The sequence below is a fragment of the Acanthopagrus latus genome, chromosome 20, assembly GCF_904848185.1.
Source record: "Acanthopagrus latus isolate v.2019 chromosome 20, fAcaLat1.1, whole genome shotgun sequence".
Classification (NCBI taxonomy): Eukaryota; Metazoa; Chordata; class Actinopteri; order Spariformes; family Sparidae; genus Acanthopagrus; species Acanthopagrus latus.
In genome coordinates this window covers 11,433,482-11,441,697 of record NC_051058.1, presented here as the reverse complement: position 1 = coordinate 11,441,697, position 8,216 = coordinate 11,433,482, and the positions used below count along the sequence as shown (strand labels likewise).

At 38.0% G+C, this 8,216-nt stretch overlaps 1 long non-coding RNA gene and 1 pseudogene across 1 annotated transcript; one reads left to right on the top strand and one right to left on the bottom strand.

The window, feature by feature from the left end:
* Positions 1 to 316: 316 nt before the first annotated feature.
* LOC119010004 lies at positions 317 to 1,913 on the bottom strand (annotated as a pseudogene).
* A 3,729-nt stretch (positions 1,914 to 5,642) lies between these two features.
* LOC119010006 lies at positions 5,643 to 6,930 on the top strand. Its single transcript, XR_005071867.1, has 3 exons — positions 5,643 to 5,949; positions 6,513 to 6,699; positions 6,804 to 6,930. It is a non-coding gene; the product is annotated as an uncharacterized LOC119010006 (long non-coding RNA).
* Positions 6,931 to 8,216: the final 1,286 nt, after the last annotated feature.

The window sequence follows — 8,216 nt, the reverse complement described above, 5'->3', positions numbered from 1 at the left end:
CACAGCCCATATTCAGAAACTGTCCATTCGAAAGACGCTTTACACAGTTTTCATCCATGCCCCCCAGACCTACCATCCAACATTTCTGTGTGCTGTTGTTTTAACTTTATTGACACCCAGTACTACTCTGAAGAACGATTCATACCAAGGTGATTAACAGAGGCTGCAACCAGGTTATCAGGAAAATCAGGTTATCAGGAAAATCTGTACATCAGAGGGGGTTGAGGCAGAGCAGTCAGAGGACATCAGAGGAAATCCCAGAAAAGAAAATCTTTTCCTAGAATATGATCCATGACAGATTCCTGGTAATCCGGTCACAGCCTCCATGACAGTGTTAAAGAGTTAGTTAAGTAAGAAGACAAGAATTGCGCATTTTCAAAACAACATGGTCGTCTTGACACTCACATTCCGCACTTGCATCAGTGGATGGTAAAGTTGTGGTTATAACTTCTGGTCCTGCAGAAGTAGTAGTTTTAGGAGGAGCAGTAGTAGTAACAACTGGAGGTGGTAGACCAGGACAGGTGTAGATGCTGTCAGCATCCAGCCCACTGGAGGTGAACTGGACAAAGCCTGGCTTATCAGAGCTGATGTGGGAGTTGATCCAGGACTGGTATCTGGACACTCTGGAGTAGACTCCTGGCAGATTGGGCCGAGCACAGCCAAAACCAAAACTGACAACTCCAGACTGGATCCACACGGAGCCCTGTTGGCTGACCATCGGTCCTCCTGAGTCACCCTGAGGAGATGGAGAGGAGATGTCTGAGGATTTTATGAACTTCCTAAACACAGTGACCAACAAGTGACAAATGAAACAAAGCAGCCTACTTGACATGAGTCCTTGCCTCCTGCCAGAACACCAGCACAGATCATGTTGTCTGTGACTGTACCGACTCCATTCAGACAGTTACACTGTCTGTTTCCAAGAACTGGCACCTCCACTTCTTGTAGAGTTTCAGGGAACGGTAATGACACTGAGGGAGCAAATAGGAATAGAGACAATTCACATATCCACCTACTGTACGTAGATCACATGAACACTGAACTGAGAAACAACAACAAGCAGACTCACCCCCCTCCTGGACAGCGCCCCAACCAGTGACCCAGCTATCAGTACCGTTGTTGAACACACTGTCACTTGCTGCCAGACACACAGGTCTGATGTAGTCTGTGAATTTGACTGGTGAGGAGAGTCTGAGCAGAGCAATGTCGTTGTCGCTGGTGTCGCTGTCATAGTTTGGATGCAAAATGATTTTGGAAACAGATCTGGACACTTCGTTTGGGTTGTCGCCCTGCAGGTTCTGACGACCGAGAGAAATCTGCCATCCAGACGTACTTGGACTGTAGGAAAAATGACAGAATTGATTGTGTTTTGAAAGAATGTGGATTAAAAGTCAAACTGTAAACTGAAACACTGAAAAATGTGGCTTCTATTATATGACAGTGACCCACCTGGAGAAGCAGTGAGCAGCAGACATCACCCACTCTCTGTTGATGAGAGAACCACCGCAAACATGGCCACCAAATCTCTGCAGACTAACCTGCCAGGGCCAGCTTCCAGCTGGAGCGTCTTCACCTCCAACTATCCTGGTGTTTAGGGGAGCAGTGCCACATACTGGAAAAGAATCAGCCAAGACACATTCAATACACAATTTATCAAATTTTGATTTTGCACGTTGCAATTGCATATCTTAATTTCAATAACATATAAATGCAGATACATTATAACATTTTGTAGAAAGAAACAGATACTGTATTCAACTCACCATCAAGCTGAGCTTGTGATTCTGGGAAAGAGACAACCTTGATATATTAGTCATATCAGTCTGAGTTGTGTGGGATTTTAAAAAGGAGATTTCCTCCTGTTGTCTTACAGAATTTCTACATGATCTTAATAATTTAGTCTTTTTTGGGGCCCTGCTTCTGAATATGTGTCCATCACAACAACTTCTTAAAGTTGAACAGTAAGATTTGTTAGCCAATAACAAATCATTAACTATAGTACTAGTGGTAAGCGGTTTTGTATGAAATGATAATCCCATGAAGTGAAAATAACTGATTAATTACAATTGCATTTAAGTAAAAGTACTTGCAAAGACTCATTAAAAAAGTATAAGTAGCCCACCATATGATTACATTATAAACCTTGAAGACATTCTGTAAAATTTGTTAGTCTGAATGAACCTCAGATGTCTGGTAATTTCTCCATATGGCAACATTGTACACATTCTCTGTTGTACTACAATTCTATTCCCTAATTTTATCTGGTTTGACACCCATTTGTATGCACATCATCTATTTCATGCAGCATATATACAGCAGTAAGTAATCAAGCAGTCTATCAGTATCCATGGTAAGAGATGTTTCCTGTTTTTAACAAATACTTAACTTTCTTTAAATTGAAGTTATCATGAGATGAATATAAATTAGGTCTGATGTGGCATGTGACAGAAATATTTGTGTACACAAAGAAGACATGTAAAATCATTTTCTATATACTCAAATTTAGCATTTAAAGATAAAACACACTACCACAGATAATTATTGTGTCATTTTTTTTTATTATTTTTTTTTTTACCTTTTTTTAATCTATTTTAATCTATTTTATTGTTCATTATGACTCCTTGAGGGGTATAGCAACACAATTCTATTTACTAATATATTTTTAATTTAGTTATTTAAATGAGTTCAAATACATTTTACGTAAACTGAAATGAAAATATAAATACAGCTATACCTATTGATCTTTTTTTCTTGTACCTTAGGAAAATCAATATGTGCTATTAAAAAATATAAATGTTTCCTACTGACTGTACATCTAATAGCTGTTTATAAAAGCCTTGTGTAAATTATTCCATCACTTGCTTGAATTACTATAAAACCATTGTTTGTAAAATACTCTGAATCCTCAAAAGTCATAATAATGTCCAGGTTTAAAAATGTTGAGTTTTTCTTCATTTCTAAGCAGGCCTAATATATTCAAACTATTTAGCCAGCATCTGGAGTGCCTTACCTGCAGATAAAAGGCTAGCCAGGGTCAATATACAGATCCACTTCCTCAAAGCCATTGTGTGACTGCACAGTTGCTGTTTGTCATTCTTTTATATACTGTACCTGGTGTGGTGTGGTCTGGTCTGTCACCTGCCATGAGGTGTTCCTCCCACATGATTGAAGGTGTGTCCAGTTAGCGAAACAAACAGACAAATAGATTAAACAAAGTGTAGGAGAAATATCAAAACTTTAATTTACCCTTTTATTTTACGTGATATCTGGAATAATTTAATAAATTATGGTTTTAATGACAGAGAACTGCCCCTTTTGCAGTCACTCTTGTTACATAATAATTGAGGCTTGCCATCACTTCTACTGTGTTGCCACCAAAGACGTACACAAAGCAGTCACGTATGAGCTGGAGACAGTGTACATACCTCGCATGTTCCAAGGTTGAGAAATAGCCAGCAATGGAACATTTTTGCAACATGTGACTAAGAGAGTGGTGTCTTCCGTCATTGTTGTAGAACAATTATGCATTTCAGCACCTTGGCTCACAAAGTATAGATAGAATAACATTTCAAGGATAAAACACCTGGTTATGTCACTGCTGTCATCCTGACTTGCTATTATCATGCTGGATGTAATATTCAGGATACTTTTTAAACTTTCTCATTGGATAAAAATCAGTGTTGTATAAAGTACCCAAAAGTGACACTTAAAAATAATGTTTAAAATGTCTATGGTAAAAGTTATACACATGAAAAGTACTTGAGTAAAAGTCCTAAATCTGATATTTAATTCACTAAAGTATCTAAAGTAAGAACAAGTTAAAGGTGCAATATGTAATCTTTGTTGAAAACATTTATAAATTAACTAAAATGATCAACAGAATGTGAAGAAATACTACTTATGATGTTATGATGTCTATTTATTGTAGGCCAGAGACATCTAAAGTCCAGATAGTAGCCAGCTAGCCCTGGCACGTTCTGGGCTAAAGCTTCTGTGCTAGCAGTGTAAACACTAACCCTCCCTCGTCCCAGCATAGACTCAGTATTACTGATTATGATCATCAGAAAAATACAGCATACAACATGCAATGTGACTAAAATCATCATATAAATGTAGGGGAATAAAAAGTGCAAGATTTTCTCTATGTCATAGAGGAAAACTGGCACATAGAAAATGGAAATGGTCAAGTAAAATGCTTGGCAATATTCAATCACTGCTTAAAATACATAATTTACTAATGTTATTAGTCATTAGTCAGTAGATTACATAGCATGTGTCGACAGCGTGATGTCAGTTCATTTAATAAGTAATGCATGTTTTCATCTTGGTTTGCTGAGTGATCCAAAGAAGTCTATTTTCAACTCACAACATAAACCACTGTTATCTTCATCAGAACCAATGACTATCAGACAGCTGTTATTGGGGCTTTTTTGGTCAGGAAGTGTGGATATGTGCATCATTCTCAGATACACGTTTTACTTCTACCAGCACCTTTGGGATACAACTCATCACTGATAACAACGGTGCGTGTCTTCACTGCAGTCGTGAAAGAAGAAATCTGAACAAAGAAAGCGATGAATAGCTGCCGCTGACATGAGGATGACATAACTCACCAAACAAAAAACAATAATCCGCACATAATATACGTTCATGCTCTGGCTGCATCCTTAACACCTCATCCATCATTTTCAGTGTATTTTCAAAGAGCAAATATGCATTTTGACAGTGAGGAGAAAGGCCTTTTCAGACGCAGTTATATAACAACAGTCCTCAGTCGTCAGTGAAACTTGGATTAATTTTATGGCAATTAAGTGTCACTTTACTACATAATGATTATAAAAAAGCATAAACCTCTGCCTCCAAAAGTAGAAAAAGAGACAATACACTTTAATCTCAGAGAGAAAAAACAAGGAATTGAAAGCTATCCACATTCAATTATTGTCACAAGATGAGTTATATCTTTTTTCATTAGTGAACTAGAGAAAGAATGGAGCCTGGACAATAAGTAAAAGGAGCCACCCATCCAAAGCTTTCCCACTTCCTGGAATGATTGCATGGTTACCTGAAAAGAACATTAAACCATAACTATACTCAATCATTGATTTAATCATTTATTGCGGTGGGATTAATATTTAAGTCATGTTAAGACATTTAAAGCGTGTCTGATCTCATGCTTTATTCTTCGAAAACAGAGAATTGACACACAAACTTCTCAATGGGTGCTGACACCAATGTATCTTTATCACTATGAAACTGAGGTGATAAGATTTCACTCGCGAGACCGATCCTGACTCACTGGAGGAAGTGTTAAGGTATTTGCTGAATGTGATTTTTGAGTGCACTCCCAGACATCAAGAGAACTCTATAGTGAAGTATGTTGACAACACCACCATCAATGGCCACAACATGAATGAGAGTTCATATAATCAACAATCTTGCAGAGTGGTGCACAAAGAACAGAACAGTTGATTTTAGATCACTGAGTAATGAGCTTGGTCATCACACATTGGTTAAAAGGGTACAGAAAAGGCTCCACTCCCTGCTGAAACTCAGGAGAGTTACTTTTTGGAGCAAGACTAGTCAACTTTTACAGAGGTGCAAGAGAAATCATCCTGACCGGAAACATCACAAACTGGCATGATTCATCGCAACCCAGGACAGGAATACTCCACAGGCTCTACACTCAAACCACCCAGAACATCACTAGTACAATTTACAGAGCTTCAGTGACACTGGTGAAGTGAGGTGTCTGCCTGTCTGAATGCGGTGTGCTCTTTAAGTCAAACTGATCAACTTAGAAAATGGAATCACATGTGCTTATTTCAAGTACATTCACATCAAGCCAAGGATGTAGTTAAACGGCCTTTATTAGTTAGGCCATAGACCATATTCACACAGCGGCTCAACTGCTGGATCATGTAATTCTGCTGTGTTCCATGTCATCTGAAGGTAAGGAGTCTGACACAGTTGTTTTCAATTTGCCATTTGCCATTTGAAAAGATGATTTATATTGAAAATCTGGAGGGACATCAGGCCTTATTTCAAGATAAAACTATAAAGCTGATAGGCCATTAGCTAACGTTAGCATTCAACCACTTCCGAGCTAACCTGTGTGTTTCATTCTCAGGGTTAGATAAATGTACCCAAGAGGTTTCTGTTGATTCCAGCTTCTTCTTGAGTAACGTGCAACACCATTAAGCAGTAATGTTAGCTAGGACATGGTTGAATGTTAACATTAGTTGTTGTCTAACAGAAGCTAATGGTTTATCAAATATGTTGTTTTCCCTCGAAAGGTAGCTTGATGTCCCTCTGGATTTTCACTCTCCATTGCTGTTGTAGATTTAATTGGGTGAAATGATAACAATTTATCAGATTTCTTATGTTTATGGTGTATGACTTAAAGCCAGAAACCCACCCTGAGCATTATGTCAGATGAAAATGTGTGCCATGTGAATGTGGTCATAAAACCACTTCCTTTTGTGTCTTTTTATATGCTGCGACTTTTGCCACAGATCTCTTGTAAGTCATCATCCGTTTTTCTCTGGTAATCTGAAAAGGAGAAGTATCTTGTCATGGTGACAGGAGGGATTGATGACAGCTGACTGAGTCACTCATTGTCAAAAATCAACTTGATTTTGTGGAAAGTTACCTTACAAGGAAGTAAACTGTGAAGGCCACTGGAAAGAGTAAATAATAAAGGTGAGGCATGGTGAGGAGTGTCATAAAGAAAAGAGGCTAAAATAGACGAGAATGTCACTTTGGTTATGTTGTAAGAAAGTCTTTGTTTGTGTGTCGTCTTTCAGTGACATCTGTCCACACTGGAAGTCAACCGATAATAAGAACGCTGACAAAAGCTGCTGAAACCTGTCGTTGGGGGCTGTTAAATTACCTCAGGCCTTTTGCGAAAACAGCCGCTGGCAACAGGTAGGTATCTAAACATGCATTTTCATCATTTGCACTTTTATAAGAACATTGTTGTCAACTTTCTTTCCAAAACTCATCAGCAATCTTAATGTGATTGCATAATTCATTTTTTTTCACTATGTTAAAGATGCTTTACTCATCTATTGTCTACCTTCATCTGTTGTGTTTATACGCAATGTGATAATAAACAGTCAAAAAATATTATTCCTGGAAAGAGGCACATTTTCCAGGTAAAAGATATTACAGTTGTTCCTTTGTCGTTTATCTTGGTCGAAGCTTTTCTTCATTTAACTACGTAGTGCATCAGATAAACATTTGTGCACTGTCGGCCTCTATACTCACTTCTGAATATATTCAGATGAAGTGAAAGTATGGACAAGAGGACAGTGTGATCAATTATTAACATTAGTCGACTAACCCAAACCGCTGATGTGATGATTACCTAATGGGAGCTGTATGGATGAGGTGGCAGCGTGATTTGAAGAAGTGCACATGCTTGATGTTTCACAAACTTAACTAATAGATTTATAGGTGGTAGTAGATGGAAACAGAACAAAAATGAAGCAATAATTAAGTATACCACCGATTAATGAAACAAATGTACTGCTGGATGTGTGATGACTTCAATCTGAACCTTTGATTTCAGCTATAAAACTATCAACCTTTAAGTCCACCAACTGATTTTAGACATCCTCAGGGACAAAAACCTACCACAGATTAAGTTATTGTTGCTGCATTTGTCACTCACCTCCAGCTTCCCAAGTAGAATTTCGAACAATTCCCAGAACAAAGCTAAAAACATGCTGTTTTTGTTTATGTTTGGATGGTTCTCACAGGTCAGTGATGCAGCAAACATATGATGATGTCAAAGAATATGATGCATCGCTGTAAATTAAACTATCCCAACAGTAAAACTTTTACCATCTACAAGAGTAAAGTCTAACATACATGCAAATGCTGCAGGAATATTAATCTAAAGACAATATATCCTTGTAAAGTGCAGGAAATAACTTGTTTGACTTTTTGTGTTAAAGGTGCAGCTTTCACTCACTGAGTAGTTTCCCTGTATTGTCGAAATATAACATTACACTTGACCACAGCCACCACGCCATGATAACCACGAATATTTAGCTCCATCTGCTGGTTAAACTGAGTAATTGCATGTTGCTGTACCTCTTCACCTGCTTTTTAGTTTCATGTACAGAAGGGTTTATAAACCTCTGGGATTTTGTTGGCTTCACAAGCCAGGCCTAAATCACATAGGACAGGATAAAGTATTCAGAGGTGTGTAT